The sequence below is a fragment of the Macaca nemestrina genome, chromosome X (assembly GCF_043159975.1).
Source record: "Macaca nemestrina isolate mMacNem1 chromosome X, mMacNem.hap1, whole genome shotgun sequence".
Classification (NCBI taxonomy): domain Eukaryota; kingdom Metazoa; phylum Chordata; class Mammalia; order Primates; family Cercopithecidae; genus Macaca; species Macaca nemestrina.
Genome location: NC_092145.1, coordinates 14,975,167 through 15,000,618, shown reverse-complemented (window position 1 = coordinate 15,000,618; position 25,452 = coordinate 14,975,167). Strand labels below are relative to the sequence as shown.

Sequence of the window (25,452 nt, the reverse complement as noted above, 5' to 3'; positions counted from 1 at the left end):
GTGCACTCACGTGCTCCACAACACTCAGACTCTTCTAGAACACACAGAATCTCATCACAACCTCATATCACCCCGCAACGTTAATGTGTGACCTACAAAACATAAAAGTGTACGTGACAATTCACAATAAGCATCAGAATGTACAGACTCGCCCCATAACACTGAGACACACACCCTGTGATCCACAGACACATCCTATCACATGAAATCACCCCACGAAACAAGCCATCACACAACACAAAAACCCACAATTCAAGACATGCTTAATTATAACTTGACATACCCCACAACACATAAAATTGCATTATAATGCAGGCTGACTTGATAGCACACAGAGTGGTCCTATAGTGTTATGCAAACACAAGCTTCGCCACACCCCAGAATTGCCCCTAACCACCCACATTCTCTTTGCAACCCCAAGACATACCTCATATCCCATCAAGAATCAGCCTGTATTGTATAGATTTGCCCGAAAATACACAGAATTGGACCACAAGTTCCAGAAATGCCACACTAGGTGCAGACAGAGCCCGATTCCTAAGGGACTACAACTCTCAGGAAAACACACACACACACACACACACACACACACACACACACACACACAGATTTCCTGTAAGAAATATAAATGCAAAGATTTATATTCTTTATATATAATATACAACATAAAATGCAAATAAAATGCAAAGATTGCCCCATCACATGGAGATTGACTATAGCTGTCCAGAATCAACCCATGAAATATATATATAGTCTCACCCCATGACTTCAAGACACATCCCACAATATACAGACTGTCATGCTTAGACCACAACACCTGGACATGTCTTACAATGTGAGGACATGATCCACACTCTGTAGACTACCCTAGCATTGCATATAATTGAATCCAGAAAATCATAATCATAAAAGTCACAGCACCTAGAATCAGTCCCACAAAGCATGCTCACCCCAAACCAGATGCCCATGACTGACTGGGTCCACACTTTATAGAGATAGCCTATGGTAAAAAGGAATTTGAGGACAAAAAAGAAAAAAATATAGAGAGATATACGACAACCCACAGCTTCCCCGTGTGCCATTTATATACGTCTCTCTTTTTTTGTTTTTTGAGACAGAGTCTTGCTCTGTCACCAGGCTGGAGTGCAGTGGCACAATCTTGGCTCACTGCAACCTCTGCCTCCCGGGTTCAAGTGATTCTCCTGCCTCACCCCCCCAAGTAGCTGAGACTACAGGCGCACGCCACCATTCCCAGCTAATTTTTGTATTTTTAGTAGAGATGGGGTTTCACTATGTTGGCCAGGATGGTCTCCATCTCTTGACCTCGTGATCTGCCCACCTCAGTCTCCCAAAGTGCTGGGATTACAGGCGTGAGCCACCGCACCTGGCCTTTATATATCTCTTTTAATGTAGAGAACAGCCTCACAGGGCAGACATGTATCCCACTTGGCACAGATCAGCACCACAAGAAACTCCCTCACAGGACCTACACTTCCCTATACTTTGAATAACCCACATACTTGATCACAACCCACTTTCCTATCAGAAAGACTCATGCCACAACATAAAGCTCATTATTCCAAAATACATAGAACCAACCCCCAATGCAAAGAGACTTCCCTTGTAACAAAAAGATGTTCTCTGCCACACTCAGACTTACCTCGCCTCACCAGACTTGACCCACAACATCTAGCCTTGCACCACTACACAGAGACATGTCATTTCACCCAGAAAATAGCCCCAGAACACTCAGGCTTGCCTCATGGTCTTTATACACTCAGACTCATATCATGATGCAGAAGAGGCATATACAGCGAAAATGTGATCCACAATGCGCATACTCAGTCCACAACGCATAGACTTACTCCATATTTCACAGCTGGTTCTCATAATTCCCAGACTTGCTACACCATACTCGGAAGGCCTTACAACACCTAGAAAAAGTAGCATGATATGTATGCTCACTCTAGAACATTCAGATTCACTTCATAAGGGACAAACTCAGTCAGTTACATTGAATACCCAACAACATATTGTTTGTTCCACAGATTTTGAGGAGAGGGCCTACATGCTCACACAGAGCTTTGACAAGTGACTTCATTTCTTTCTTTCTTTTTTTTTTGAGATGGAGTCTTGCTCTGTTGCCCAGGCTGGAGTGCAGTGGCACAATCTCAGCTCACTGCAACCTCCATCTCCCGGGTTCAAGCACTTCTCCTGCCTCAGCCTCCCAAGTAGCTGGGATTATAGGTGCGTGCCACCACAGCTGGCTAATTTTTTATATTTCTGGTAGAGACGGAGTTTCATCATGTTGGCCAGGCTGGTCTCGAACTCCTGACCTGGTGATCCGCCTGCCTTGGCCTCCCAAAGTGCTGGGATTACAGGCATTAGCTAGCGTGCCCAGCCGACTTCATTTCTTTGAGTCTGTTTACCTATTTGTAAACATGGATGCAACATCTACTTTTAGACTATTCCAAGGATGAAATGAGATAACTTCAGGAAAGAATCAAGGTTCAGAACATAGAATTTAGAGGCAGACTTACCTGCTTCCAATCCTAGCTCCACCACTCCCTGGTGCTATTACGTGGGCACATTAGATATTGAAATGCTCTGTGGTAGAGTACAAGGAATATAAGTTTGGTGTCTGTCGACCTGGTTTTGAATTCTGTCTCTGCCACTTACTGGCCATATGACCTTAGGTAAGGTACTTTAATTCACCAATCTTCAGCTCCTCACTTATAAATTGGGGAAGATGGTGTTCCCTGCCTTCGAGGCTGTTGTAAGGATTAAATGATGCCTGGCATCTTAATCTAACAAGCAAGAATGTACAGGCACAGACACCGACTCACACCCAATGCATGAGTATATGTATATTATGTACACCTGGATACATAGACATGCAGAAGCTCACACAGATGAATATTTGCAAGCAGTAAACATAAGGACAAAACATGTCCACATGGACACAGATATTATCTTATATGGCTGGACTTGTGCAGAGATAAATACAGGTGAATACAGATATAGTCCCACGGATTTACGTATGTACACCTAGACATGGCTACTGCCCCCAAACAAGACAGGATTTCACTCACTTAGATGATGACACACTCAAAACCCCCATTATAAGCCAGGCGTGGCAGCTCATGTCTGTAATCCCATCACTTTGGGAAGCTGAGGCGGGTGGATCACCTGAAGTCAAGAGTTTGAGACCAGCCTGGCCAACATGGTGAAACCCCATCTCCACTAAAAATACAAAAATTAGCTGGGCGTGGTGGCAGATGCCTATAATCCCAGCTACTCGGGAGGCTGAGGCAGGAGAATCGCTTGAACCCGGGAGGCAGAGGTTGCGGTGAGCCGAGATTGAGCCATTGCACTCCAGCCTGGGTGACAAAAGTGAAACTCCACCTCAAAAAACAACAACAACAACAAAAAACAAACACAAAAAACCCATTACAGGCCCATGCATAAAGAGCTCTATAAATGTACTTGCATGTACAGACATTTAAATGCACAGGCAGATGTACACTCAGATGCCATGTATACCCACACAGAAATACCCAAGCAGACTACATCATAAGCATGTACGAGACATATACATATATCTTTAGATAATACCTATCTAAACACACTTTAGACGTGCATATGTACATATAGACATACACAGGTACACAAATGCACAGATGTACAGACATGCACCCTCACGTGTCAACATATGCACACATTGGCATGCACATATCCACACACACTGTTCTACAAATGTACTCATAGGTTCATGACATACAAGTCCTAAATGCACATCGAATACATGGATATACACATATACATATGCCAATGTAGCTATATGGATGCATTTATAGACTTAATCATGCCACAAACAGAAACAGACTTACACATGCCCAGACATTAGAGACACATGCAATTTATGCATATGAAAAACAGAGACACCTAACCACAAAGAAGCACTTTTACAAAGGTGGCTGTGACTTTTTTTTTTTTTTTTTTTTTTTTTTTTGAGACAAAGTCTTGCTCTGTCGCCCAGGCTGGAGTGCAGTGGTGTGATCACGGCTCACTGCAGCCTCCACCTCTCAGGTTCAAGCAATTCTCTGCCTCAGCCTCCCAAGTAGCTGGGATTACTGGCACCCACCACCACCACGCCTGGCTAATTTTTGTATTTTTAGTAGAGACAAGGTTTCACCATCTTAGCTAGGCTGGTCTCAAACTCCTGAGCTCAGGTGATCCACCCGTCTTGGTCTCCCAAAGTGCTGGGGTTACAGGCGTGAGCCACCGCACCCAGCTGAGGCTGTGACTTTTATTCTATTTTATTTTATTTTTTATTATACTTTAAGTTCTAGGGTACATGTGCTCAACATGCAGGTTTGTTACATATGGATACATGTGCCATGTTGGTGTGCTGTACCCGTTAACTCGTCATTTACATTAGGTATATCTCCTAATGCTATCCCTCCCCCCTCCCCCTCTCCCCACAATAGGCCCCGGTGTGTGATGTTCCCCTTCCTGTGTCCAAGTGATCTCATTGTTCAGTTCCCATCTATGAGTGAGAACATGCGGTGTTTGGTTTTCTGTTCGTGCCCTTGTCTTAGTCTTTTCAAGAGAGAATGAAAATTATCAAGCTCTTTCTGCTTAATATGCTGTATAAAAGTAGATGTGGACATTACCAGAAGGATCTCTAGAAGATCTTGAGTTCACATGCGAGTATGCACACACCTCACAAACCCACGTGCACAGAATCAGAGACATAAAATCACATAGAATCACAGAAATAGAAACGTGCATAACCACATATAGAATAAGATACATGCACAGACACACACCCCACTGAAATGTCAAACTGTAATATTTAAACGCATATCTATTGAAGTTAAAAAAAAAAACTGCATTTTAATCCCAGCTCCATCACTTACTAGTTCAATGATTTGGGGCCATTTTCTTGCCTTCTCACCTGTAACACGGGAGTAATATTAGCACCTATCTTTTAGAGTTCTTTGAAGATGTAGTGAAATGAAGGGCTTAGCCCAGTGCTTACAGTGTCATAGATGTTGCTGCTATTGCTGTTATCTTTTGGTTTTGGTCCAAAGTGCTTAGCTAGATAGGGTTTGGTTTTTGTGGTCAAACTGCATGATTATATCATAGAGATGTATTAATCACTTTTTTTGTAAATGTATTAATAACGAATAGTTTATTAATGTAGTAATATGGATTATGTCCACAAACAAGGTCATTTCTGAAATTCTCAGCAATGATAAGGGATTATTATTGTCTTTGGCAAATGGAAAAATCTGAAACAAATATTTCCTGCTAGTGTAGTTTGTTGTTGTTATTATTGTCATTAGTATTCTTTTCCTCTTTTCAGGAGGAGATGGAAGATTGAGAGAGAGAGGAGTGGAAGCATGGGAAGAGGGCTTCGTGCCCAGTGCACATTTGCCACCTAGTGACTAAACTGAGTAAGTAACGTGTTTGTGGACTGCTCAGACAAGTCCCTAAAACTTCACTCATTGCAAGGTTGTGTAATCACGCTTGTGAATAAGCAAGTATACATCAAGTTATAGCGATTTCCGCTACATATCTAGAAATAAAAAAAAGTCATAAAATAAAAACAAATCTTTCTCTCTAACTTTTCCCCCTGCCATCCCAAATTTCCCTGTGGAATTCACTGAGACCGTGTTCTATAGCAGTGATCTTCATACTTTCTAATTATTTACCACCTAACATCATTTTGGAAAACGGTCCCCTCCATCACACATCTTGACGTGGACACCTGAAATTTCTTATCATAAGTTTAAGTATTTGTAGCATATTTCCAGCATATTGTGAATACTCAGACTTTTAAATAAATTATTTCATCAATTTTTTGCATGCAAAAATAAATGAAATAAAAATACCATACTCATTTGATATTCATAATTGTTGATTTAAAAAAACATGAACAAGGTCTTCTTTAGCAATCAGAAATTTTACATAGTATTTCTGTCTCCTTGAACTTGCCATTCCATTCAACTTCCCTCAGATAATGTATAATAATGTATATATTTTAAATGGTTAAAGGCCCCTTATTGGTCACCTTACCATACATGCCTGCAAAAAGTATATAAGAATTGAAATAAATTTTCTGTGACTCTAAGCCTCAAAAGATTAAAATTTTTATCATAAATTTATCAGTAGTACACAATCAAAAGAACATAAAATATTACACATTTGGTAAGTAATTAGTAAAATGAAAAGTAAAATTGGTTGAAAATACATCCCTTTTTTTTTTTTTTTTTAAACAGAGTCTTGCTTTGTCGCCAAGGCTGGAGTGCAGTGACGCAATTTCAGCTCACTATAAACTCCACCTTCCAGGTTCAAGCAATTCTCATGCCTCAGCCTCCTGAGTAGCTGGGATTACAGGCATGCGCCACCATGCCCGGCTAATTTTTTTGTATTTTTAGTAGAGACAGGGTTTCACCATGTTGGCCAGGCTGGTCTCAAACTCCCGATCTCAGGTGATCCGCTCGCCTCGGCCTCCCAAAGTGCTGGGATTACAGGCGTGAGCCACTCCGCCTGGCCAAAAATACATCTCTTAAGTGAATATGATTTTATTTTCCCCAAACTAATTTTTGAATCTGAGGATGACCCTTACTTATTTCTAATGAGACAGACTTCAGTTCCTGTCTTTCATTTTTATAGATAAAAGAACTCAGAAAATTTTGTTCCCATAAATAATCATGTAGTGACCTGTCATCAAAAATAATAATTAATGATTAAAAAAAATTTAACTAAATTTTTGAGTTTTAACAGACAACTTGATTAGACCCATCTTTAATTCTGTGAAAGCAAAGAAACCCTCTGATTTACTAAAGGATTTGTTGTTCAGTCACTTTTTCAGTTTCCGGGAAGTTTACTAAAATGGCTTTCCCCAAATTTATTACATAACTATTATATCTGTCATATTTTCATTTGCGGCATTATTTAAAATTCATTATACATATAAAAGGTTGTGAAAATCAAAGTACTTAGATCAATATGTCTTTGCCAATACAATAATTTTGATAAAATGCTATTTATTTATTTATTTATTGAGACGGAGTTTCGCTCTTGTTGCCCAGGCTGGAGTGCAATGGCTCGATCTTGGCTCTCTGCAACCTCCTAGTGACCAAACTGAGTAAGTACCATATTTGTGGTCTTGAAGCCTGCGGGTTCAAGAGATTCTCCTGCCTCAGCCTCCCAAGTAGCTGGGATTACAGGCATGCGCCACCACGCCCAAGTAATTTTTGTATATTTAGTAGAGATGGGGTTTTCCATGTTTGTCAGGCTGGTCTCGATCTCCCAACCTCAGATGATCCACTGGCCTCGGCCTCCCAAAGTGCTGGGATTACAGGCATGAGCCACTGTACCCAGCCTTTAATTTATTATATTCTATAAATATAAGAACTTGAGGCTACAGATTTGAATTAACAATTTTATAGAAAATATTCATAATATAATTTAATTGGCAAAGGCAGTATTCATATAAAAACCATCAACAAAATCAGATTTAGTTTCAGAAAAAGTGTCTGACTTCATTTTTCAAGGAAAAAATATGAATATACATTTTGAGGCACATTATTCAAACCATGGATAAATCAATTATGAAGCACCCTGTTAAACAGATAACTAGCAAAGTAAATATCATATTAAAATAAAAATGAGGTTTTTATCCACTTCAAAATAAATTAAGAAATTAAATAATAACTTTGTTTCTGATATATAATTTTAAATTAAACAATGTAGTATATGGTTACCATTGGAGGTCATACATGAAACAAGGAATCTGAACGTAGGCAGAATTTCTCATGTAAATATGTATGCATGTGTTTTTAGAACATTGGAGTTGAATTTCTGGGAATAATTAACTAAGAATAGCTTATACATTTTTTTTCCTCAAATCCGTAAACTTAATTAGACCATAGAATTAAACTTTTCTTTTTTTCTTTTCTTTTTTTTTTTTTGAGACAGAGACTCGCTCTGTTGCCAGGCTGGAGTGCAGTGGGGTAATCTTGGCTCACTGCAACCTCCCCCTCCCAGGTTCAAGCGATTCTCCTGCCTCAGCCTCTCGAGTAGCTGGGATTATAGGTGCCTGCCATCCCGCCCAGCTAATTTTTGTATGTTTAGTAGAGACGGGGTTTCACCATGTTGGCCAGGATGGTCTTGATCTCCTGACCTCGTGATCCCTCCACCTCGGCCTCCCAAAGTGCTGGGATTACAGGCGTGAGCCACTGCACTCAGCCTAGAATCAAACTTTTTTACGATATTTTATGAAAGAGTCTGAAAAATAATTGCTAAATATAAAACTCGCGTGTCATTTTATTTTTGATAATAGGAGGCAGAAAGTATAAAGATTATTTATAAAATGAATTTTTTTTTTTTTGGAGTCAGAGTCTCACTCTTTTGTCCAGGCTGGAGTGCAGTGGTGCAGTCTCGGCTCACTGCAACCTCCACCTCCCAGATTCAAGTGATTCTCGTGCCTCAGCCTCCCGAGTAACTGTGATTATAGGTGCGAGCCGCGACACCTGGTTAATTTTTGTCTTTTTAGTAGAGGCAGGGTTTCACCATGTTGCCCAGGCTGGTCTCGAGCTCCTAGACTCAAGCAATCCACTTGCCTTGGCCTCCCAAAGTGCTGGGATTACAAGCTTTAGCCACCGCAGTAGGCCGAGGATTGATTTTAATTGGAAAAGATATTTTATGATACAGTCTGAGAAACCAGGTTCTAACAAGTTGAATACAATGATCACATAATTTCTGAAATAAATCACATAATTTCTTCTTTAATTTTTAACTTTTTAAATATTCTTGATACATTTGTACATACTTATGAGGTACATGTGAAATTTTTTTACATGCCTAGAATTTGTAATGTTCAAGTCAAGGTATTTAAGGTAACTATCACCTGAGTATTTATCATTTCTCTGTGTTAGGTACATTTCAGCTCCTCTCGTCTAGCTATTCCGAAAAACACAATGCGTTGTTGTTACCTACAGTTACCTTACTATGCTATCAAACACTAGAACTTATTCCTTCTATTTAACTGTATGTTTGTGTCAATTAATGAGCCTCTCTTCATCCCTCCCGTCCTGCCTATACAGCCTTCCCAGTCTCTGGTGTCTATTATTCTACTATCTACCTCCATGAGATCAAGTTTTTTAGCTCCCACATATGAGTGAGAATATGTGCTATTTGTCTTTTTGTGCCTGGTTTATTTTACTTAAAATAATGACTTCCAGTTTCATCCATGTTGCTGCAAATGGTAAGATTTCATTCTTTTTTATGACCCAGTAGTATTCCATGGTTTATATGTAACACGTTTTCCTTATCCATCCATCTGTGGATGGACACTTAGGTTGATTCCATAACTTTGCTATTGTGAATAGTGCTGCAATAAACATGGGAGCACATGTATCCATTTGATATATTAGTTTCTATTCTTTTCGATACATACCCAGTAGTGGCATTGCCAGTTTCTATACATAAGTTTTACCAAAGTCTAAATATTTTTTAGTATTAGAAAACAGTCCAATTATGTTGAAAAGAATCAGTGTCAGCAACATCTACTGTAACTAGTTAGGAGATACTCCCCCCGCCCAGTTGATGATATATGTTAGCGATTAATATTGAGACTAGCTGGAAAAGAATGCTTAATTTTAAGCAGGTGGGGAAAAATGGTGTTCTTAGGCAGTTTCATTTCAAGAGAGAATACACGTAAGAGTTGAGAACCTGAAAGTAGATTCATTGATACTGTTCCTACTCAGGTACTTCTTGAAAAGAATTTGTGTAACAGTAGCCTAGTTTGAAGACCACTGTTCTAGTCTGTCTCCTGTAAGATTGTTCCAGAACACTACATTGTTGTAATTCTTGGAATCACCCATTTATTGTAGTTTATGTTCACTACTGTGCAATGGAAGTAGCTGTCACTTTTGAATTTCTGCTGGATGCTTCTGTGAGTGATCATGTTTGAGCAAAATGTCCTGGAAGGGATTTTTTGGTTTTGTTGATACATGCACATTTTGACTAAACTTGTTTTGTCCAGTTTGGGAGCCACAATCACATGTGGCTAACATTTAAAATGTGGCTAGCACAAACAGATATGCTGTAAGCATAAAATACACACTGGATTTCAAGGACAGGACAAACATAGATAAAGTATTTCACTACTATTTTATGTTAACTACATGTTGAAATAATATTTTGATGATATAGAATTACATAGTGCATTTCACGAAAATTAATTTTACTTGATTTTTAAACTTTTAAAAAATGTTGCAACATGAAAATTTAAAGTTACTTGTGAAGCTCACATTATATATATTATATGACAGTGCTGGTCTAAAGTTTGTATTGGAAATCTCTCTAAGTTTCCCTAAAACCACTTCTACGGAAAAAATTGATTTTCCACTAATCTGGTTCAGTATATTGCTATTCTGATGTTACCTGTGCCTTTTACTAGTTTTTGGGTTTCCATGTTGGGGGATTTTTGGTATTAAGCAGGAAAAAGTAAAAAAAGTAATATTCCAGTAAGAATATTGGGAAAAAAGTCTTCTGTTAGTACCCACTTTCCCATATGAACTTTGAAAGGCTTCTTAGTGGTTACATGTGAAGCTTTTCAGACTCTTCATAATTCCAGTGGTGGATAATGCATTCCATTGAAGACATGAAGTATTTAATCACATCTGATTTTTTTTTTTTTTTTTTTTTTTGAGACGGAGTTTCGCTCTTGTTTCCCAGGCTGGAGTGCAATAATGCAGTCTCGGATCACCACAACTTCCGCCTCCCGGGTTCAAGCGATTCTCCTGCCTCAGCCTCCTGAGTAGCTGGGATTACAGGCATGCGCCACCATGCCTGGCTAATTTTTTGTGGTTTTAGTAGAGACGGGGGTTTCTCCATGTTGGTCAGGATAGTCTCAAACTCCTGACCTCAGGTGATCTGCCTGCCTTGGCCTCCCAAAATGCTGGGATCACAGGCGTGAGCCACCACCCCCATCAACATCTGAAACTTTTTTATGTAGTTATTTCTTATGTAATATTAAGAGAAAAATATACTTCCAGATGAACTATGATGTAATGCTTTCATATTCATTAGAATTTTAATTTCATACTTACTAATGAGCTCTTTTAGACTTATTTAGATATATATTTTTATTATGTATCATGATATAACAACAGCTGTGACCAAATTTGAGCATACATGGACAATGTTTACCCCTATTCAACTGCTTTCTGGCCCACAGTGACTGTAAAATGCCATTGATTATAAGATCCATTCTGATTTCAGTGATGTGAAGTGTGATAAAAAAATATGCATCCTAGAATTGATAAATACACCAAGTTATTTATCAAGAGAAAAAGATCATGGAGGGCAGAAAGTCAAACTCAAAGACATTGGCCTAATGAAAACACCTTTTCTATGTATTATTGTATTTACAAAACTTAAAATGTGATTCTCTTTAAAATTTTATCAGAGTCCTCTTAAATAACATTTCATTATACATCTCATCACAATTGGTATTTCATGGTTTTTCTGGCATTCTGTTCTTTGTTTCCTTGTTTGGAAGTGGGAGGGCTAGGGTAGAATGGTGACATGTAGGGTTAGGGCTGGGACAGACCGGATCTCTCCAGACTGAAAAGGTCTAGTACCTCCATTGGGAGAACTGCTTAGCACAGTCTTGTGTGAAGCTATGACTTCAATGACTGTTTTTCTTCATAAGTAGGCTGACAGATAGAGTTCTCCTCGTCAAGGCTTAGTTTAGTTTTAACATAATCAGTATATCCTTTCTTGACTGAAGGGTCTAAGAAGGGAAAGAATGAAGATTGGGCAGCTTCCTAGTTTTTGTTTTATATTATATTCGGGAGGTCTGTAGGATGCATGAAAATTTCACACGAAGTACATTATCTCAAGAATCAATAAAGTAAAAACAAGATTTGTCAACCAGGAATTATGGCACATCCCTGATTCTAATGATACTCTTGATGATATGAGATACCAATCTCATCAATCAATCAATCAAGAAGTAACAAAGTGAATGTTTTCTTGCAATGAGAAGAATAAGAGAACCAATGACATGTTTTCTCTCTTGTCCCTACAGTGAAACCTTACATTAAGACTTCTTAGATATTTCTTGAGGGTTTAGAAGCCCAACTTCATGGGCAAAAGGGGCTTTTGCACAAGGCTCCTTGCTTGCAAAGGTTCCATGCTTGGCTTAAGGTTCCATGCTTGGCTTAATGCTCAGCTATGAAATTCTTAATAAATTTTTAAAAAGGGGCCCCACATTTTCATTTTGCATTAGGCCCTACCAATTATGTAGTTGATTCCATTCAAAAGGGGATACTTGCCAGTGAATAATTAACTGAAGATGCAAAATAAAATTAGAAGCATTCCTAATGTGCACTGAATTCTTGCTGTCAGCTCATAACATAGGATTCATAAGCTATTATTGCTGCTATTGTGTTGTTAGGAATCATAGTTGTAGAACAGGGGTAGTTCGTACTACTCAACAGTACCTCATATTGACTCCTCATTTTTCCATGATACAACCTGGGGCATCTTCTGTGTCTCTATTTTCTCATCTATAAAATGTCTGTGACATTACACTTGCCCTACTTAACCCCAGGTAAGGCAATTGTTAGAATCAAATTGAAATTCTAGTGAAAGTACATTGTGACTTGCAGTGGTTGAAACAGTAAAGGTTGAAACAGATGTAAAAGATGATTTATTCCTCCTCCAGAGCTTGGAGCCTAGGTGACAAGCACCAGCCAGGGGCTCTAGGGATCTGAGTTAGACTCAGTAGTGATGCTGCTCTGACCCTTGAATACAGAGTAAGTATTCCAGTGGGTACTAGAACCAGGAAATCACACCTTTGAAATCTCAAGAGTCCAACCAGGCCATCCCACTGCTGTCAAAAGGGCTGGGTTGAGGCACCTGGATGCAAATCGCAGAAATGCAAATAGGGTTAGAGGGTTTGGTAGAGAGAAGAGGAAATGCGCTTGAAGAGATCCTCTGAGCCACTGGAGCACGGTCACAAGCACTTGTCTTGGACACCAGGATTGAGGAGGGAATGGCCAAGGGTGCCAGCCATCTCAGACTAACAGAAGTTTTCCCATTACCCAGAAGAGAATTGTATTCAGAGTTGCCATTATCTGAGTAAGGAAAAGACTCTTGTCTCTATTGTATGAGGGAACTCATTTTCTTGGTTGTAAAAAGGAATAGCTCATAATAGAAACCTTGGGGAAGTCAGGAAATACCAGATGACTCCAAATGCAAGAATGCCTGTAGATGATTGCCTTCTGTAGTACATCCCGAGGGTCTTAAACAATTACAGCATCTTGCTATGAAATGCAGTGGACAGAGGTGAAAGTAGCAGTTCAAATGAGGCCACAGAAAATGCCAATTGAAAGATGATTTACAAATAATCTTGGCAATGCTTTTTCTCACTGATAGGAGATGGCGAACAACAGTTTGCTTTATTTCACACTGTCCCTTCGGCATTGCTGGCAAAACGGCCAGTGTACTCCTTCCTGTCTCTCAGCTCTGATCAGTCCCAGGGAATCAACTTAATTTAACCTCACTGTATCTTTGTAGGGAACATCTAATCTGTCTTTACGGTAAATAGAATGAACATATTGGTTACATCTTACCTAAAGAAAGCTTTCCCAGGGGCACTTTGTTTTGCAAAAGTTTACCGGAAAATTTTTGTGTAAGTTGGATTATGGTTAAAATTATTGAGTGGAGCTTATTAAAAGTTTTTGTGCTGAATATTTTGAAAAACCACCAATTACACCTGATATATACATTTTAATATGTAGGGCTCTTAGCTTGATTAGTGTAGGGTACACTCTTGGGATTTCTATGAGAGAGAAAGGTCAAAATCTTCAAGTAAGTGACTTTCCTATTGGCAGAGTGAGGATTATTAATCCACGGTTAATTTGAGCTTTGCTCTTAGATTTGTACATTGAATCCAGGGTACTCAAAAGCAGGACAGAAACACTTTTATTTTTCCTGCATCCCACCAGGTAGATCCAAGTAGACAACATTTTAACGTTCCTTTTTCTGTACTATATTTTGTCCTGCTGAAATGTGGTCTTTTGCAAGTACATAAAAAAAATCAAACTACTTAAGTCCCTTAAAGAAAGAGTATGCATTCAGGCAACGATTCTATATCCTGAGATTTGTTCATATTCATGTAGGCAGAAAATTCCTGCACAGCAAAAAGGTATCCCTCTAAAATACTTATATGGAAAGCAATTAGTGTGACTTTGAGCTGACAAAACACTCGGTGAATAGCAGAAAGAATATTTGTTGGTAAGGTCTTATGGTAGAAGGCTATATATGGAGAGAGAGAGAGAGAGAGAAAGATGGAAAGAAGGAAAGAAAGGAAGAAAGGAAAGGAAGGAAAGGAAGGGAAGGAAGGAAGGAAGGACGGACGGATGGACGGAAGGAAGGAAGGAGCAAGCAAAAATGGTGGCCAGGCACGCATTGGCTCACACCTGTAATCCCGGCATTTTTGGGAGGCCAAGGAGAGTGGATCATCAGAGGTCAGGAGTTCGAGATCAGGCTAACCAACATGGTGAAACCCAGTCTCTACTAAAAACACAAAAATTAGCTGGGCATAGTGGCGGGCACCTGTAATTCCAGCTATTTGGGAGGCTGAAGCAGGAGAATTGCTTGAACCCAGGAGACAGAGGTTGCAATGAGCCGAGACTGCACCACTGCACTCCAGCCTGGGTGACAGAGCAAGACTCTGTCTCAAAAAAAAAAAAAAAAAAAAAAAAGAGAGAGAGAGAGAGAAATAGAAATAGAGATTTATATCTGATAAAATGCCAGGTATTTGTTATTAGGTCATTTTGATTAGACACGGACACACAGATGAGAGATGGAGAAGTAACAGGAAGTTTTGACAAACTACGACACTTGGAATCAGGGCTTAAGGATGATAGCTACAAGTTTATCAGCTTCTGCAGTAGGAGAGATTTTTTTTTTCTGTTTATTCTGCTTTAATTGCACAGTAGTGAGACAATCCCTTTCTACCCTGAAAAGTAATGCATTTCAATTGTCCCACTTTATATCACCCAATATGATTTGGATGTGAATTTTTACAAAAAAAAGGTAAAAACAGCCTTCCCAGCTAATGATACAGTTACAAGACATTAAAATATTTGCACAGAGAAAGCAAGAAAATCTTTTTTATGGGGCTTGCCCAGAGTCTAGTTAATCTGGCAGTATTCATGCACCATATTGTGAAGATACAAGCACATGACCCTGCGAGCAGTTACATCAATAGACATTTTGAAGGAGTTTTGATGTTAGATATAGGGAAGCCATTCCCCAAAAGAAAGTTGAGAGGCTTTCCCTCCACCTCCTCCTCTTGACCTTGGAGTTGGTAAAATTTTTAGGTGTTGCTACTGCCTGTGCAGACCTGGGAATATCAGAAATTGCTGAAATTGTTTCTTGTACATGCAGAAAGAAGGATAGGAATGTAGTATTTTAGGAATGAGTATTCATGAAAAGACTGTTTCCTGGCTAAAATGATACAGTATATTTGGTTGCATATTTCTATTGGGAAGTGAGGAAGAGGGGTTTATTGTGTTGTGTCAAAATGCAAGGGTAAAGTAGGTAGGAGTATTTGCATCATTTTGATTTTTTTGCACCTGAGTTTGTACACTAGGTTCGGCTGCCGCAAGGGCTGCAAACCTAGTAAACCAATAGCAAAGAGCCAACCTCTGATCTGTTATTGGTTCAGATCAAAGACTTCCAGCTGCTTCACAACTTGTCTGGGGGAGGATGAGTCACAATCTAGATCAGTTAGGAAGATAGGAGGTAAAGATGTGGTTGGACATCTGCATTTGTGCTAAAGAGAGGTCGAGCATTACTACTAAACCTGTGCATTTTGAGAGGCTTTCATCACAAAGGAGCCGACAGAGGGGAGTTGATTGTTGTGCAGAGATCTGGGTTCAAGCATGAAGATGCTTGTATATGAGAAGCTGCTAGTGGGGAACGTTCTCTGGGGGTTCCTGAACAAGATGGATGGGTGTCATCTGTGCAGGTACCTATTTTTTTTTTTTTTTTTTTTTTGAGACGGAGTCTTGCTTGTCACCCAGGCTGGAGGGTAGTGGTGCGATCTCGACTCACTGCAACCTCTGCCTCCTGGGTTCAAGTGATTCTTCTGCGTCAGCCTCCCGAGTAGCTGAGACTACAGATGCACGCCACCATGCCCGGCAATTTTTTGTATTTTTAGTAGAGACGGGGTTTCACCATATTGGCCAGGCTGGTCTTGAACTCCTGACCTTGTGACCTGCCTCCTTCGGCCTCCCAAAGTGTTGGGATTACAGGCATGAGCCACCACACCTGGCTGGACCAGAGGTTTTTTAAGCTACCTGCAGCATTGTCTAAAATCCCTACTGTGTTCCCAGAGGCCACACCTGTCAGTGAAGGTAGGTTGAAAGCTAAGCAATGACCTCATTTATGACATAGGAAAAATTTCCAGTGCTTCCCCTAGACCCCAGTTGAGACTGAGGACAAGACAAGGGAAGGTGATAATATAGTCATAGAGTTGCAAACAACCCTTAAAGGCCATTTAGTGTAATCCCCATATCTCAGTTTTGAAATTCCCAATAAATTATCTCTCCTACCTCTGCTTGAACATCTCCAGTACTGGGAAGCTTGGTGTTTTCTAAGGTAGCCCATTCAGTCTTTGACCATCTTCATTAGATAACTCCTCATATTGAACTGAAATCTGCCTCCTTTGATAGAGGTTCTGATCTCTTGAGCAAGTCACCTCCCACTGATACATGACCCTTTTGATAATTGAAGACAGCACCTATGTTTCATTTAATTCTTTGCCTAGCTAAGTTTTTCTCAATCTTCATTTGACAATTTTGAGACTTCTGTTATCCGTGCTTTCTCCTCTCAACAGTCCATAGGACAGGGTACCAAAGTCTTACATAGTATTCCTGGTGAGTCTGACCATTCATATCCTAAGTTGAGCATCATTTCTCTATTGATCACATGACATGGTCAGATTGCATTGTCGACTCAGCCATAGTTTCCAGACAGTCTAAACCCAGCTGGAAGATGCCCCAATGCTGCTTCACTAAGAACTATAGGGATAGATGATGCTTCCAACCAAAAGTATTTCACTACTGAATATAGGTCTTGGTGACACAGAAAGTAATAAAGTAGAGGGTAGAAAGTTATCTGGTAATATTTTTTGTTGATAACTTTAGTGTCTATTTTTCTTCTATATATTATCCCTAGTTTATTCACTGGTCATTTCATATGCTGTCTGGGACCAGGCCCAAGAAAATATGGAAAAGTGAAACTTACATAAGATTGAGGAATTTTATTAGTCATATACATTGCTTACAATAAATCAGGAGTGAACTTGAAACTGCCTTTCTCTCTTCACGCCTCCCTCCCCAACCACAGTGTTAGGAATGAATGACACTGCCTGCAAATAGAGGATAAGAGAACTTGGTCACTTAAAAATATAGCATTTTAATTTTTTCTTCCACTAGATTAGAAAATATTTATTTAATTAACAAACTGTAGTTGTATATATTTATGGAGTACCATGTGATGTTTTGATACATGTTGACATTGTGGAATGATTAACTCAAACTGACAAATCCATTACCTCACATACTTAATCTTCTTTGTGTTGAAAACATTTAAAATCTACTCTTTTAGCTACTTAACTTTTTGTGGTGAAACATTTAAAATATACAATGCGTAATTATTTATTACAGTCACCATTTTGCAAAATAGATCGCTAAAACTTATTCCTCCTGTCTAACTGAAACTTTGTATCCTTTGATCAACATCCCCCCTTCCCCCATTCCTCTAGATTTTAACTAAGTTTGTTCACTACGTGGGCTAAAACGTGTGACATATTCTTTATGTAATTAACTAAATAATAATCCCCAGTAGAATGTAAAGAAAATGTGATTTGGCAGATTTATGCTTCGTATAGTTGGATGAGAGAGGGATCCAGTGTGAAGTTACATTTTGAGAATATTCACATTCCTGATGGATTTGTACAATTAGCACATATCACAATGATCACTCACTTAGAATTACGTAATCAACGCTTCATACAAGGGCTAAACTAAAAACTATAAGATAGGTGACAGCTACTAATGTATTTATGGAGACAATAGAACAAACTATTTGGTATTAGAAATGTGTTGAGTAAAAAGAGCCGTGTGCTTGCGGGGAGCAACTAATGAAGAGTTTGTTTACATTGTCCCATATTTATGATTAGGTGTTCTACCACCCTCCCGCTCCACCCTTGACATTTACTATATTTACTGTTCTAACTCCCTTCCTGGGACTGGAGCTCCTTCAGTATCTACCTTACAAACTGCATTTCGTCACACATACTGATTCACTCCAAAGCCAGTTTCAAATATGGTTCCTTCTTTTGGTCCTAAGATTTGAAAGACAGGGCATGTAAGTTTCTAAAGCACAAGTGAATTCATCTTAACAAGGAAAGATAAATACATTTTCCCTGCAGTTTCAAAATTTTCCACAATAAATGCATAGGAGTTTTCTTAGTAGGAAAAATAATAAATGCAACAAAAACTTTGTTTATTTGGAAGTGTTCTGAAAAAAACATTTAGGTATGGGGTAAAATGGGCTGGAATTGCATTTTTTTTCAAAGTTTGGAAATCTCTGAGCTGATGAATAAAGAATTACTTTGGGTTGGGCACGGTGGCTCACGCCTGTGATACCAGCACTTTGGGAGGCCAAGGCAAGTAGATTTCCTGAGGTCAGGAGTTTGAGACCAGCCTGGCCAACATGGTGAAACCCCGTCTCTACTAAAAATACAAAAATTAGCCGGGCGTGGTGGCTGGCACCTGTAATCCCAGCTACTCAGGAGATTGAGGCAGGAGAATCGCTTGAACCTGGGAGAAGGAGGTTGCAGTGAGCTGAGATCGCACCATTGCACTCCAGCCTGGGCAAGAAGAGCAAAACTCCATCCGAAAAAAAAAAAAAAAAAAAAAAGAATTACATTGGCCTTCGTTGAATCCTGGCCTGGCTTTTCATGCAGAACAGCACAGGCATTGTAAACATGTGAAGCCAGGTGTACTGGCTTTGACTTTTGTTTTCTTCCAGCTGGCAGTGGGCTAGGATGGCTGTGCCCAACTGTCTTCACTAAGAGCTGCCTTATTTTTGAAGATGTGGAATTGGCTATGGAAAGCAAAATTCCTCTGGCTGTGCCTCTGGTGCCTTGACCTATCTGGCCACATGCCATCCCTGCCCTGCACTCTTCTCTCCTATTTGTCCAACAGTTTTTTTTGGTTTTTTTTTTGAGACGGAATCTCACTCTGTTACCCAGGCTGGAGTTCAATGGCGCGTGGTCTTGGCTCACTGCAATCTCTACCTCCCGGATTCAAGTAATTCTCCCACCTCAGCCTCCCGAGTAGCTGGGACTGCAGACGTGTGCCACCATGCCCAGCTAATTTTTGTATTTTTAGTAGGGACAGGGTTTCGCCACGTTGGCCAGGCTGGTCTCGAACTGCCCGCCTCGGCCTCTCCAAGTGCTGGAATTACAGGCGTGAGCCACTGCACCTGGCCTGTCCAACAGTTTATAAGGAGGAGAGTATACAGTGGATGACAACATCTTATGCAGTTAAAGGGCATTTCATGATCCTTTACAGATAAACTGGGATAGAAGAATATAAAATATTAACTTCCACCCCAGAAGAAGCCACCTCATTTTTGTTTTAATGAAAGTTTGTTAAAGTTATGAGGTTACAAATTAATTTAAATGTTTGAGAAAATATGCTTCTTGTTTAGAGAAAGTAGGACCATAAACCAGCAAAAATATTTCACTGAATTTCACTTTTAATGGCTGCAGGTGAACACTTGATCTGAGAGTGGTACAGATCTCTTTGTCTTTCTATTCACCCTCATTGTCTTCCCTCAACCTAATCAGTTTGTGGGTAACTACTTGAAAAGTATTTTAAGTTTTGCAGTTTTAATTTAGTTTAATTTAATTTTTGAGCCGGGCGCGGTGGCTCACGCCTGTAATCCCAGCACTTTGGGAGGCCAAGGCGGGCGGACCACGAGATCAGGAGATGGAGACCATCCTGGCCAACATGGTGAAACCCCATCGCTACTAAAATTACAAAAATTAGCCGGGCGTGGTGGCTGGCGCCTGTAGTCCCAGCTACTCGGGAGGCTGAGGCAGGAGAATGGCGGGAACCCGGGGGGCGGAGCTTGCAGTGAGCCGAGATAGCGCCACTGCACTCCAGCCTGGGCGACAGAGTGAGACTCCGCCTCAAAAAAAAAAAAAATTTTTTTTGAGACAGGGTCTCGCTCTGTCGCCCAGGCTGGGGTGCAATGGCACAGTCAAGGCTCACTGCAGTCTTGACTTCCTGGGCTCAAGGATTTTCCCACCTTAGCTGCCTGAGTAGCTAGGACCACAAGCTCCCATCACTTTGCCTGGCTAATTTTTAAACATTTTTGAAAAGTTTTTTGTAGAGACAAGGCCTCCCTATGTTGCCCAGGCTGGTCTCAAACTCCTGGGCACAAGTGATCCTCCTGCTTTCACCTCCTCAAAGTGTTGGTATTACAGGTGTGAGACACCATGCCTGGCCAAGTTTTGAAGTTTTAAAAACATGTTCTACAAGTCCATCAATGAATGAATAAAGAAAATCTGGTATATATACACAATAGAATACAATTCAGCCATAAAAAAGAAGGAAATCTTGTCCTTTGGGACAACATGGATGAACCTGGAGAACATTATGTTAAATAAAATAAGCCAGACACAGAAGACAAATACTGTTTTGTCCTCATATGTGGAGTGTAAAAAAGTTGAACTCATGGAAGCAGAGAGTAGAATGATGTTTGCCAGGGGCTGGGGTAAGGAGGAGGGGACATGAGGAGACGTTTGACAAAGGATCCAAAATTTCAGTTAGACAGGAGGAGTAAGTTCAGGAGATCTATTGTACAACATGGTGAATATGGTGAATAACAATATATTGTATTCTTGACAATTGTCAAGAGAGTAGATTTTAAGTGTTGTCACCACAAAAATAACTATGTGAGGTAATACATATGTTAATTAGTTTGACTTAGCCATTTCACACTGTATACATGTTTCAATAACGCATCATATACACGATAAATATATGCCATTTTTGGTCTACTAAAAATAAATGAATTTTTTAAAACCATGTCTATTGATAGAGGACTATTTTTTTATTTCAATAGTTTTTGGGGTACAGGTGGTTTTTGGTTACATGGCAAAGTTATTTAGTGGTGATTTCTGAGATTTTGGTGCACCCGTCACCTGAGCAGTATACACTGAACCTAATACGTAGTCTTTTATTGCTCACTCTCCACACATCCTTTTCCCCCGAGTCTCCAAAGTCCACTATATCATTCTTATGCCTTTGCATCCCCATAGCATAGCTCCCACTTATTAGTGGGAACATACAATATTTGGTTTTCCATTCCTGAGTTACTTCACTTAGAATAATGGACTCCAGCTCCATCCAAGTTGCTGCAAAAGACATTCTTTCATTCTTTTTATGGCTGAGTAGTATTCCATGGTGCATATATACCACATGTTCTTTATGCATTCATTGGTTAATGGGGACTTGGTTTCATATTTTTGCAATTGTGAATTGTACTGATATTAATATAAACGTGTGTGCATGTGTCTCTTTGTATAATTGCTTCTTTTGTTTTGGGTAGATGCCCAGTTGTGGGATTGTTGGATCAAATGGGAGTTCTACTTTCAGTTCTGTAAGGAATCTCAATACCATTTTCCATAGCGGTTGTACTAGTTTACATTCGCACCAGCAGTGTCAAAGTTTTCCCTTTTTACCATATCCGTGCCAACATCTATTTTTAAAAAATTTTTTAATTATAGCCATTTTTGCAGAAGTAAGGTGGTGTTTTATGGTGGTTTTAATTTGCATTTCCCTGATAATTGGAGATGTTGAGCATTTTTTCATGTGTTTGTTGGCTGTTTGTATATCCAATAGAGGACTATTTAATCTGCGAAATAATCATGTGAAACCAAAGCAAGATGCATGTGATATAAAATAAGATTTGACAACCTAAACCAATCTGCCAGTGGGAAGAATACATTTTGAAGAGGCTTCAGTGTCTTTCCTGGCTGGATGAACAATTTGCTGAGGTAGAATTTCAGAGGAAACAAGAATAGTTTTGTAGTCAATGCAGGGTATTAAGGGCTTCCTAAAGAGATTACATGAAATCCTTATTATAGTCCACTAATACTTTATTAATGTAGCAGGCATATTTTGCTCTTCAAATTTTTCATTTAATCTTGTATTTGTGAATATTACTAAATGTCTTGGGATTAAGGACTTTTAAAGAGCCTTGTTTACAAAGCCACATTATTCAGTTTCCTGCAGCAACTCAGAAAGGAGTCTACATATCTACCCCACAGCCCTCCTTATTACATAGGAATTTCAAAAGGATAAAGGAGAGCTGGAAGAGTTTTAGGAGGAACTTGGCCAAAAGGAAGGGAGATGTTTGCAATCGCTCCTTCACCTTTGCCACAATCATTTTCTTATGCCCTCCCTTGATCCCTTGGTGATGATTATCTTAGGGACAGGACATAGTAGTAGCTCCCCCTTGCTCTGGCTTCTTCCAGTTCTTTAGGCTTTTCCCCCACTCTCTCTGCCACTGCCTTTGCCTATAGTGCCGCTTTTCCTCAATTCGGCTGTTTAAAACTCATCTCATCTGTTAAAGCTCATCTCAAATACATCTCTGTCATCCCTTCCACCATGAGCAAGAAAAAAAAGTTTTCAGCAATCTCTGGTATTTCCACATCTGAATAGTCAGTAGTGACATCACAAAATCCTATCAACTCTAAGGTCTCAAGGAGGAGGGAGAGGGAACAAAGCCACTAGAAGTTTTGTGAGGAAGGGTCTGTCTGTCTCTAACATCAACAATACTTCACTTGTCTGTTGGGTCCAACCACCAGGCATAGTCGTTTGCTTGTATCTTCACAATATGGTACATGAATATTGCCAGGTTAACTGGGCTCTGTGCAAGCCCCATAGTAAAAATCCCCTGGCTTTCTCTGTATGAATAGCTTGTAAAAGTATCATTGATTATGAGGCTATTTTTCACTTTTGTTGTAAAAAATTCATGCCCAAATCATGTCAGGTAATGTAAACTTGGACAAGCAAGAATGCATTACTTTTCTAGGGGAATGGAAATTTTCTCACCGCTGTGCAATGAAAGCAGAATAAAGAGAAAACGCTCTTGCTGCAGAAACTGCTAAGACCTTAGCTTTCATTCTTAGCCTGATTTCAAGTGTTTGAGTTTGTCAAAACTGCCTGTCACTTGTCCTTCCCTCATCTGTGTGTCCCTTTCTCACATACATCTACTCAAAATGATATAATAACAAATTATGCAGATACACAGCTGTAAAAATATGTGATATATCCCATAATATTGCACAATTCATGTCTGTGAGCACAAAGATGGTGTCATTTGTTTCAGTTGTTTCTATGTTCCCTCTACATGCACCTAAGCATCTTAAGGGTAGATGTATCTTCTTTATGTCCCATAAAGGGCCTAGCACAGTGCCTTCCATAGAGATGCTCAGCCAATGAATGAATGCATGAAGAATAGAATCAGTATGTATGTGTTGGTATGTATCCATGTGTTGCTAATTTGCACAGTTATGTGGTGTAACAGTGACAAGCCATAGACAAGCCAACACTGAGTGGGGCAGAACTGTCTCCAGGTTAACACCAACACAAATCACTGAGGAGAATAATTAAAAGAATAAAGAAGGACCCAAACACACTGACCCACATCTCTCTCTAGTACACATAATTGCATGTTAGAGAAGCACATGTTTATTGTTACTAAGCATCTCTCTTTTTAAAAGGCTTTTTTGTTACCACACACTCCTGAATGTCAGGCAGATGACGATTAGTGGCAAAGTGACCTTTGCCAACTCTTATTTCCTCAAAAAACAGATGAGAGACTAAAGAGGTTGTATAACCAACCAGTGGCCTGTGACACCCCAAATAGCCTTTTGTTTGACACCAAGTCTGTTAATGAGGCATCTTATTGCTCCTACCAGATGTGTGGATTGTTCCAGAAATCAATGACTCTATTCAACTGGGAGCCTCCTGAGTTAATTTGGCCCTTTAGCCATCTCATGCTTAGTGTCCTGAAATTGATGGTTGAGGAGGCATCAAATAAGCTATCTACATCAAATAAGCCTGCTACAACAACAAAAATCCCAACAAAGTAAGAATTAGTTATTTTAATTATTTAACATAAAATGTAAAGTTTCTGATATATTTGGCTAGATGATGTGATTGAATTGCTGACAACATAATCTTCTTTGTTATATACATAAATAGAGGAGGAAGATCAGTTTCTTTGTTGTTTTCAGGATTAAGTACTTTTTTGAAAATTAAGAAAAGGGAAAAATTAGGACAGATGTCACCTTTTCAACTACCAGTCTCTTTCAGGATAGTGAGAGCAGACTAAGATTCCAGAGTCTCTACTAATTAGAGTCTGTGCTACTAATTATCAGTACAATTTGGAATAAGCCTTCCACTCTTGGGCCTCAATTACCTTGTTAGTAGATCAAGACATTGGACCAAATATCTGTGGGCCCTTTCAGCTTTGAGTGTTTGTAACTTCGTGAAACATCTTTGCCTTTATTTGTTATACAGGGCCATGTTGGAGTGATAACCAATAGGGAAGTAAGAGCCATATACTTTTGGGGGGTATTTCTTTGAGCATACTCCCATGGTGGAAGAGTGCTTTGGCTTCTAGAGCTGTGTTGTCTCATACCGAGGATGTGCTATACCTGTAAAATATGTACCACATTTCTAAGACTTTGTCTGAAAATTTTATAAAATATCCCATTATTTTTTCTCTGTATTATATGTGGAAATGATAACATTTTGGATATGTTTGGTTATATAAAATATGTTATAAAAATAATTTACCTGTTTCTTTTCACTTTTTAAAATATGCTATTCCAAATATTTAAAATTATACCCATGGCGCCTATATTTCTTTTCTTTTCTCTCTTTTTTTTTTTTTTTTTTTTTTTTTTTTTTGAGATGGAGTCTCGCTCTGTCGCCCAGGCTGAAGTGCAGTGGCATGATCTCGGCTCACTGCAAGCTCCGCCTCCCAGGTTCAAGTAATTCTCCTGCCTCAGCCTGCCGAGTAGCTGGGCTTACAGGTGCACGCCACCACACAGGGCTAATTTTTGTATTTTTAGTAGAGACGGGGTTTCACCATGTTGGCCAGGATGGTCTCGATCTCTTGACCTTGTGATCTATCCTCCTTGGCCTCCCAAAGTGCTGAGATTACAGGCGTGGGCCATTGCGTCCAGCCAGCTCCTATATTTCTATTGGACAAGCCTGGTCTAGGGAGTTACTCCTGCTACATTTGACCTGAGTTCCC

General features: G+C 39.6%; 1 protein-coding gene across 2 annotated transcripts in view; it reads left to right on the top strand.

The window, feature by feature from the left end:
• LOC105499822 (uncharacterized) overlaps positions 1 to 25,452 on the top strand; it is a 78,494-nt gene that overhangs the window by 21,322 nt on the left and 31,720 nt on the right. For both annotated transcript variants that reach the window (XM_071088396.1, XM_011772628.2), the window contains exons 4-5: positions 5,372 to 5,462; positions 7,104 to 7,159. The gene's annotated coding sequence lies outside the window, so the exon portion shown is untranslated. The remainder of the gene's footprint in view (positions 1 to 5,371; positions 5,463 to 7,103; positions 7,160 to 25,452) is intronic.